Source organism: Phocoena sinus, chromosome 5, assembly GCF_008692025.1.
Source record: "Phocoena sinus isolate mPhoSin1 chromosome 5, mPhoSin1.pri, whole genome shotgun sequence".
Taxonomy (NCBI): Eukaryota; Metazoa; Chordata; class Mammalia; order Artiodactyla; family Phocoenidae; genus Phocoena; species Phocoena sinus.
In genome coordinates this window covers 110,399,414-110,410,125 of record NC_045767.1, presented here as the reverse complement: position 1 = coordinate 110,410,125, position 10,712 = coordinate 110,399,414, and the positions used below count along the sequence as shown (strand labels likewise).

Below are 10,712 nucleotides of genomic sequence, written 5' to 3'. Positions count from 1 at the left end.
GAATAGATTTGGTTAATGTAAGAGGGGAAGACATGCAAGTGTTTCTTCTCTCACACTAAAGATGTGCAAAAACAGGCAAGCCATTGAGTCATCAGAGATCAGACTCCTTCTACCATTTTTTCCACTGCATTGGATTTGGATGTTGTGCTCTAAATTACCTCATGGCTCAGGATGGCTGCTCTTGAGGTAAAGTCGTCACACCCCACATTCCAGGCAGCAGGAAAAACGCGAAAGTGGTGTTCCTCCCAGCTGAATTGCTTCCTTTTAAAAAGCTTGCCTAGGCGAGTCCGGTCTCAAAATGGAGGTAAAATCACCACCCAGTCGCCCCCAGCCCGACTCTGGCCATCGCCGCTGCCGCAGGGGGAGGAGGTCCATGATCCAGAGGAACCAGAACAGTTGAGAAAACTGTTTATTGGTGGTCTGAGCTTTGAAACTACAGATGATAGCTTAAGAGAACATTTTGAGAAATGGGGCACACTTACAGGTTGTATGGTGACGAGAGACCCCCCCCAAACAAAATGTTCCAGGGGCTTTGGTTTTGTGACTTACTGTTGTGTTGAAGAGGTGGATGCAGCAATGTGTGCTCGACCACACAAGGTTGATGGGCGTGTACTGGAACCAAAGAGAGCTGTTTCTAGAGAGGATTCTGTAAAGCCTGGTGCCCATCTAACAGTGAAGAAAATTTTTGTTGGTGGTATTAAAGAAGATACAGAAGAATATAATATGAGAGACTACTTTGAAAAGTATGGCAAGATTGAAACCATAGAAGTTATGGAATACAGGCAGAGTGAAAAAAAGAGAGTGACTTTTGATGATCATGATACAGTTGATAAGGTTGTTGTTCAGAAATACCACACTCTTAATGGGCATAATTGTGAAGTGAAAAAGGCCCTTTCTAAACAAGAAATGCAATCTGCTGGATCACAAAGAGGTCGTGGAGGTGGATCCGGCAGCTTTGTGGGTCATGGAGGAAACTTTGGAGGCAGTGGAGGTAACTGGCCGTGGTGGAAACTTTGGTGGAAGAGGCGGCTATGGTAGTAGAGGTGGTGGCAGCAGAGGTAGTCATGGAGGAGGTGATGGCGGATATGATGGATTTGGAGGCGACGGTGGTAGCTATGGCGGTGGTCCTGGTTACAGTAGTAGAGGAGGCTATGGTGGTGGTGGGCCAGAATATGGAAACCAAGGTGGTGGATATGGTGGCGGTGGTGGAGGATATGATGGTTACAATGAAGGAGGAAATTTTGAAGGTAACTATGGTGGTGGTGGGAGCTATAATGATTTTGGAAATTATAGTGGACAACAGCAGTCAAATTATGGATCCGTGAAGGGGGGCAGTTTTGGTGGAAGAAGCTTGGGAAGTCCCGATGGTGATGGCTATGGATCTGGTGGTGAAAGTGGTGGATAGGGTAGCAGAAGGTTCTAAAAACTCCAAAGAAAAGGGCTACAGTTCTTAGCAGGAGAGAGCAAGGAGTTGTCAGGAAAGCTGCAGGTTACTTTGAGACAGTCGTCCCAAATGCATTAGAGGAACTGCAAAACTCTGCCACAGAAGGAATGATGATCCTTAGTCAGAAAAGTTACTGCAGCTTAAACAGGAAACCCTTCTTGTTCAGGACAACTGTTCATGGCCACAGTTTGCAAAAAGTGCAGCTATTGATGAATGCAATGTAGTGTCAATTATATGTACATCCCTGAGCTCTTTTATCTGTTGTAGCTTTGACTTTTTCTTTCTCTTTTCATTATATCAGGTATATTGCCCTGTAAATTGTGGTAGCAGTACCAGGAATAAAAAATTAAGGAATTTTAATCTTTTCAAAAAAAAAAAAAAGAAGCTTGCCTAGAAATACTATGTCAAGAACCTAGTCCTAGGACCACATTTCAGTCTTCAACTACAAGGGAGGCTGGAAAATGAAGCCTTTGTTCCAGGCAGCAAAGACAAGGTAAAGAGGCTTTGCTTCTAAAGTAAAAGGGGAAGATAGGTGTGAAGAGTGAAGAAGGCAAGTAGTATCTCTGCCACACCTCCACAGCAAAATTTGTACCCCCAAATAAAAGTAGTTCATATTCATGCTCCTCTCACTGTCCTCCCATCAGTATTCTCCCACCTCCACCCCCCTGAAACTCTTCTTGTCAAAGTTCCCAACTTCCAAATTGCCACAGCTCATGAAACGTTCCCAACTTGACATTCTTTTACTTCTAAACAGCATGCAACACCATTTACCACTTTCTCCTCTTGCTCTCCACCACCCACTAACTCCTCCTGGTGTCCCCACTCCCTCAGTGGCTACTTCTTCTCAATCTTCTTTGCTGGTTCCTTTTCCCCTGCCCTCTTCTTTGATGACACACTCCCTCCAAAGCAGTGTATGCAACCCCCAGCTTTAAATATCGTCTCTATTCTGATGGCTCCTAAAATTATATCCTCAGCCCTGACCTCTCCTCTGAGTTCCATACTTATGCTGATCTGTGTCTACTCCACATCAACACTTTGCATCTCATATTCGGCATGTCCAGCATGACACTCCTGATTTCTAAATCAACAAACAAACAAACAACAAAAAAAATGACTGCTACTCAGATTTCCCCCACTGTGTAAATGAATAACCATCTACGCAGAGTTGCTCAAACCCAAATACTGCTATTCCTTGATTCCGCACCTTCTTTTGCACCCACACATTCAGTTCATAAGTAGAGGGTTGTTAGCGCCACTTCTAAACATATTCCAAGCCTGTCCACTTCCCTCCAGCTCCACAGCTGCTCCCACAGTGCAAAGTTCAGAACCAGCATCATTTCTCACCTGGACTGCAGAACTAGCCACAGAACTGACTTACCTGCTTCCAAACTCCCTCATCCCACTTTAAAATATAAGCCAACCCCAAATCCTTAAGTAGCTTCCACTTTTACTGAGAATCAAATCAAATGGCCTATAAGGCTCTTTGTGGTGTGGACTCTGCCTACATCTATGATCCCAGTTCATACTACCCTCTCCCTCTCTAGCTACACTTTAGCCACACTGGGCCTCTTCTCCTTCAACACATCAGGCTCATTTTTGTTTTAGATCACTTGCATTTGCTGTTCCCTCCATCCGTAGTATTATTCCCTTCAGGTGTCATCTGGTTGGCCCCATTAGCCATTCAGGCATTCAAGTGCCACTGCCTCGGAGACCCCTTACCAACTCATCTGATATTGTGCTCCACCCACCCACCTGGTCCTCTTTTGCTCTACGTGCTTTTTCTTTTTCTTTTCTTTTTTTAATAGTCATGATCCTATCCGAAAGTTTTGGGTATTTATGCATTTGCTTGTTAGTTGTTTTTCTCCACATTGGAATGTTAGCTCCATTACAGCATCAAGCTTGTCTATCTTATTGTCACACTATCTCAGCTGCATCTGAGATAAATATTTGTTAGCTGAACACATGCATGTTTGCACCGTAAGAAAGAGCAGGAGAGGAAAAGAGACTCTGTAATGGAGAGTCCGAACACTCCATCAGTCACAAGTGGTTTTTATGCAAGTTCCTCCAGTGTGGTGTAAGTACAAGAGAAACCAAACTGGGTCTGGTATGCCCTATGATCTGAACCAGCAAGACATTTCCAGGCATCAGGAAAGGCTGAAAGTGAGGAAAAGTGCGATTCAGTCAGAAGGCAAGCAGGGGGACGAGGACAGAGTGTATTCTGAGGGAAGGGTGGTGACAAGTGGTTCAAAGCCAAGCCAAGAACAGCCTAAGTATATTGAAGTTGCCGTGTTATGTGAAGTCTGCGGTGTGGGGCAGGATTGGGGCTAGTTTCTTATAGGAACTAGAGAAGAGTCATAACCCAGAAGAATCAATCTCAGGGAAGAGAAGACATTTATACATTGGATAGGTGGTGCCATTTAGCTAATGTAGGTCATGTGACAATGACTGCAGTGAAACTGGTCATGATCCCCATGTGGCCTTCTCCACACACCCCCCAAAATATTAATGCACTGTCTCTTTCCCCAAAACAAATAAAAACATTAGCACTTGTTTACTAGTATAACCATTATTACTTAGGGTAAGTTTGATGTCAATGATCAATGTGGTCCTACAATGCTACTGGATTATAAATTTCCCTCTAAACCTTGGGGCCATGGGAACATTTCTGTATGTGGAAATACCAACTAAATAAAATGTGGATCTTTCTAGATCATTACAAGAGCAAAAGTCATAAAAATATTTTTATCCATACTCTCATTCCTCAAAGTGTTTTCAGGTACATATTTCTACAGAGGAAAAAATTACACTGTACACATATATTTAATATAGATTATAAGTTAAAATCACAGATCAACTAAGCTCCTAACAAAAGAGGTATGTTTAAATATATTTCTGGTATACCAATGAGTGGACTACTAAATTTAATAATGGAAAAATGAAATAAAACCAAATGGAAAAAGTAGAACACAAATTGTGTCTACAGTAAAAGTATATGCACACACTGTGTATGTACATGTGTGGATGGATACACAGTGATGTGCTGGAGCTGACTTGTATTGTAGGTTTTTGAGAACCAACTGCTACGTTTTCAGGGATTTTGCAAACCAGTTGTTAAACACGGTCATTATGAAAAATTAAACAGATATCTGTATAGTGGAAATACTATGTGCTGGCCACTACTGCGCATGTCTTATTTGGTACCTCACGGATGGTTTGAAATTGGCCATGACAGCAGCATTTACACCATGGAGACTGGCAAATGCTACAAATCAGGGTTGGTTATTTTTGTCATGCTGATTGTCTAGACTTAAGAAAGTGGCAGAGAATATGTTAATAATGTTATTAAACTTGAAATGTGTCCAATCTGTTGTCCTTACATTGTAAGTGGAATTAAAAACTGAAGCAATATTTTGCCAGTATTTGAAAACTTAGCCAAAAATGTGCTCTTCTCACTGACAAATGAGGGAAGATCTTACATTATCACTCTTTTGTCTTAAGCTTTAATGTAAATGAAAATATTAATCAATGTTCATGTTAGACCCACACTTTAAGTGCCAGTTGCTAAACATTTACCAGCACAATACTTTGTGTGCCTGTAAAACTAGAGTTCATGATTGTAAAGAAAGCAACAGATAAACTAAAATTTTGGGTGAAATACTAATTTTATTTTATTTATTTTTAAATTTTATTGGAGTATAGTTGATTAACAATGTTGTGTTAGTTTCAGGTGTATAGCAAAGTGATTCAGTTATACATATACATGTATCTGTTCTTTTTCAGATTCTTTTCCCATATAAGTTATTACAGAATATTGAGTAGAGTTCCCTGTGCTACACAGTACGTCCCTGTTGGTTAACTATTTTATATATAGTAGTGTGTGTATGTTTATACCAAGCTCCTAATTTATCCCTCCCCACCACATTTCCCCTTTGGTAATCCTAAATTCGAAATCTGTGAGTCTGTTTCGTAAATAAGTTCATTTATATCATTTTAAAAAAATTAAATTCCACGTATGAGTGATATCATATCATATGTGTCTTTCCCGTTCTGACTTACTTCACTTAGTATGATAATCTCTAGGTCCATTCATGTTGCTGCAAATGGCATTATTTCATTCTCTTTTATGGCCAAGTGATATTCCATTGTATATATATACCACATACTAATTTTAAATATTTCCATTTGTAATGACTTTAATATAGAATAATAATTACTTTAAAAGTGAAATAATATAACAAACAAACCTTCCTAGAAATTTTAACATTTTCCAGAAGTAACATTATGGCACAAACACAATGAATTATTTATCTCTTGACTTTCTTTCCTTCCACAAGTATTGAGCCCCTACCATTAGCAAGGCACTGTTTTATCCCTGATCTTATAAAGCTTATAAATCTTGTGTGGAGTCAGAAATAAAACAAATAATTGTAAAAACAAATATTTAAATGTCAATTTTGTTAAATATGTAAAAGGAGAAGACTAGGAAACCTAGACTAGTAGGATAGGGAGGGCATCTTTTAGGAAACGAACTTTAAGCTGATATTACAAGTAAGAATAGGAGTTAGCTCAACAAAGAGGGTAGAGAAGAGCATCCCAAGCAGAGGGAACAGCATAAGCAAAGGCCCTGAGGGAGGACAAAGCTTAACCTAAGGACACGTCAGTGTAGTGTGGGGTGGCCAAGGCATATGGGGCTGGGTCTGAGTGCCAAGGCTGGAACCACATTGTACAGGGCTTTACAGACTATGGTAAGGGGTCTGACTGTTCTTCTAAGAGTAATGAGAAGCCATCACTGAATCTTAAAATTGTTTGGCGAGTAGATGCAATGGAAATTAAGAATCAAGGTAGCTCCACTGGGTTCCAAGTGAGAATTATCTGCAACATAGAAAGTGGTGTAATCAAATCCTTTTTTCTTTTGCTTTACATCATACTTCATGATAATTGGGATAACGTAGAAGAAGACCCAAAGGTCTTGGTCCCATCAGATCTGGGAAATCTAAGGGAAATAATATCATTAGAATGCCTTAATTTGGCCTCCCTATATTTAGTTCAGATTGGAACCTGGTCTTTTGAGATTCAGATATAAGTATTTCAAGCCACCCAACCCACATGGTCCAATCCCTTTCCAAGATTATTGCAGATTCTCAGGGACTTCAGTTTGCCTGGTTCCTGGGGCACATGAAGTTATTCCAGGCACATCTGGAATCTTGTTCTTTTCCTACTCAATGCTAGAATCAGCCTTACCTAGCTTCCTTCCTTCCTTCGTTCCTCCTTCCTCCCTCCCTTCTCCCCCTTTCCTCTCCTCCTCTGCCTCCTTTTCTTTTTCTGATTGTTTTCCTCTCTCTCTCTTTTGTTCTCTCGTTGTCACTCTTGCTATCCTAAAATGAATTCATCCTGATACCTCCAGTACTAACCCAACATTCCAGGGTTCCTTCTTGTTTCTCCCTTTTCCTGTTTGTAACCCCCTTTTCTTACAATGAAAAAACCTGACTCCCCTTATCCTCAATATACTGACCTACTTGCTCATGCCAAGAATACACAATTTTTTTTTCAGAATTGCTAAACCATACCACTGAGAAAACACATCATCTGTATTTTGTTAAATAAAGACACTGCAGTTCAGAATGGTTAAGTGATTTGCTTGAGAGACTAGGAAATGGCAGAGCCAAGATTATCCTTCTGTTCTTCTGACTCCTTCTTCTGTGTCCTTCCCACCATTTCTGTTTTTTCAAGACATGAAGCAAAATAATGACTCTAAATATTTTATCTCTACTTATAATTCGTCAGCCCCACATGTTCAAATAGTACTCAAGGTGTCAGAAACATGACGGAGTAAGGATGTTGACAGTTTCAACTGGAGTTTTTTGAGTAAGTTCTATACTTTTCATGAGGCAAACAAATTCAGAAGCCACTTCAAAAATGACATGATTTTTACCTTGTATTTTCTGAAAAATTAGCCAATGAGATCAGTGAATTAATTCTAATTAGATGGAAACAGATTATCGTGAGCTTATTTTGACTCCCGTGAGTTTTTTCTCTACCCTCACACCCTAGAGAAGTGAGCTAAGCAGAAAGGTAAAAATTAGCCCACTTCCTTAGATGGGTGGGGTGTTTGTTTGCTAGAGAATCACAGGGTTAAGATTCTAACATTTGATGAAATACTGCCATTTACAGCAATATGGATGGACTTAGAGATTGTCATACTAAGTGAAGCCAGACAGAGAAAGATAAATATCATATGTTATCACTTATTTGTGGAATCTAAAATATGATACAAATGAACTTATTTACAAAACAGAAATAGACTCACAGACACAGAACAGACTTGTGGTTACCAAAGGGGAAAGGGGGGATAAATTAGGAGGTTGGGATTAGCAGATACAGTCCACTATAAATAAAACAGATTAAAAAAAAAAAAAAAAAAAAAACAGATAAACAACAAAGACTTACTATATAGCACAGGGAACTATATTCAACATCCTGTATAAGCTATACATAATACCTTTCATAAGCTATAATGAAAAAGAATATATATATATAACTGAATCACTTTGCTGTACACCAGAATCTAACACAATGTTGTAAATCAAATATACTTCAGTTTTAAAAAAAGATTCTAACATTTGAGATCATGTATAAAATTTTTATATAATTTAAGGCAATCACATTTTGTTGCCAGTTTGTACACTCAAGTCACCTTTGTAGGGCTACTAGAAAGGACATCGATGCCAGAGTCCATGTTTCACTAGGCAGGTTTAGGCCTCAGAGTATAAATAGGTTAACTGAAAATAGAAGCAGTTTTTTTTTTTTTCCCTTGAGCAAGAATACCTAGGTAAGAAGCATTGTAATTAGAATGTATACAGTAATTACAGATGTACTCCTGTACATCAAATGTGTTATACTCCTCAAAATCTATTATTTCATGGTCTTCGAAGCAACCATTATGATATCATGATGGTGAAGCTGTAATTAGAAACTAAGTCGTACCAACACATTTTTGCAAAACAAAGTGAAAAATATTACCCTTTTCTTCTTCGGGGGAAAGAATAAGAAGATTTTACCCATAGCGCTAAAAATTAAGAAGTGTTAAGAGTAAATAGGAAAGGCAACTCTATCTCACTCTGTGGGCCCCTGGAGGGCAGTTCTGCAGACTTCCTCTTCCTGGGACAGCCTGAAGCCACCAGGAAAAAGATGCAACAGAGTATGAGATAAACAGGAGGAGTTAATGAGCCGCCACTGATTATTACTTTGAAAGAATGCCACTATCCTTGAGGCCTTATTTGTAAAAAGGATTTTTAAGTGGATTCTCAAGGAATACAGCTTTTGCCCAAAAAACCTGTAGAAAAAACCAAAATACTATGGTCTGCTGTGGGTGGTGGGATGTGATGAGGCTGGTGGAATATTATCTCCTCCAAGGACATCGGGGCATGGGCTGGGGCTCCAAGGGTCAGCCCCTCACAGGCTCCGCCCATCTTTGGGTGCCACTTCGCCTCCACTGCAATATCTTGCCATAGTAGGTGCTCAGTAAATCATGCACAAATATCTCACATGAATGACATACTGCACGAACGAATGAGATGAAGGTTAGGGAGTGACTCAAGAGTCTGGTGGGGTGGGGAGAGCACAGATTACTGGGTTCATTCTTAAGTTGGAGAAGTCAGGGGAGGACCTGTGTTTTGTATCCAGAAACGTAATCTTCACAACTGCCTGTGACCAGCCTTTTCCCCATTCGGCACATAGGGAATTGAAGCTTAGAGAAGTCTGATATTGCCCAAGCCACGTGGCTAGGATGGGATCCATTTACTCATTATACTCCAAATGCTCACTCCACATCATGCTGGGAAGCTATGTTAGTTGAAGAAAAAATATTTTGTGTCTTTGGAATAATATTTGGGTCTGGCCAGTGGCAATCAGGTGATCTTCAGCAGGTACAGAAACGCTCCACTCACCAAAGAATGAAAACGTATTTTTCCTGGACTGGGCTGGCAGAAGAACTGTACAGCTGATGATTCACGCCCTGTATGTGAATGCAAATGGGCATGTTAGGCCCAGGATGTGCACACCCCTAGGTTTGCTCGGCTCTGCCTGCTTGCTCCATGAAGAGACCCAGCCACTGTCACCCATTTCCAAACTCCCAGAGCCCTACCAGAACCCCCATGAGGGAGGGCCGGGCGTGGACACAACCTCCATGACAGCCATGATGGCAGGACCTATGGCAGCCCTGGTACCCAGCCCTAATCTGCCTGGCTCCACAGAAGTTCTGCCCCTGGCAAAGTACGGTACCCCCAGCTGTGTAATCTGCCTTCCCAGTGGGGCTGTGTAATTCGGCTAGTATGGGTTAGAGGAGGCAAACTAATCTATGCAAAGGAAATGTATGATAAGGGTCTGGTTTTTGCCAGGCACTGTTTTAGAACCTGGGGAATCCATGGTGAACCAGTTCTCAAGAAGCTCATATTCTCTTCGGGAACCTCAGGTTATCTGACTTGGAGCCGGTGCTTTTAACCTCAACAGCACATTGCCAATTCCAGTGACCCACTTGATACATGTATGTTCTTTTTTTAAAATTATTTTTATTTTATATTGGAGTCGAGTTGATTCACAACGTTGTATTAGTTTCAGGTGTACAGCAAACTGATTCAGTTATACATATACATATAGCTATTCTCTTCTAAATTCTCTTCCCACTTAGGTTATTACAGAATATTGAGCAGAGTTCCCTGTGCTATACAGTAGGTCCTTGTTGGTTATCTATTTTATTTTTTATTTTTATTTTTTTGGCCACACCATGCGGCACGGGGGATCTTAGTTCCCCAACCAGGGATCGAACCTGCATCCCCTGCATTGGAAGTGGGGAGTCTTAACCACTGGACTGCCAGGGAAGTCCTAATTATCTATTTTAAATATAGCAATGTATATATATATATATATATATATATATATATATATATGTCAGTCCCAGACTCCCAATTTATCCCTTCCCCCACTTTCTCCCTTTGGTAACCATAAGTTTGTTTTCTAAGTCTGTGAGTCTGTTTCTGTTTTGAAAATAAGTTCATTTGTTTCATTTTTTTTAGATTCCACATATAAGCGATATCATATGATATTTGTCTCTCTCTGTCTGACTGACTTCTGTATGTTCTAATTCTCACTGCAGTATTTGGTTAGAAATGAGAAACTAAATATATAGGGATCTGTTATAACAAAAACATCCCCAAATGCTGAATCTCCAAGAGTCCTACTATTATCCCTAAATAACATTGGAGGGTGTGTT

The 10,712-nt window shown here is 40.2% G+C and overlaps 1 pseudogene; it reads left to right on the top strand.

Moving 5' to 3' along the window:
• Positions 1–298: 298 nt before the first annotated feature.
• Positions 299–1,423, top strand: LOC116754465 (annotated as a pseudogene).
• The last annotated feature ends 9,289 nt before the right edge of the window (positions 1,424–10,712 follow it).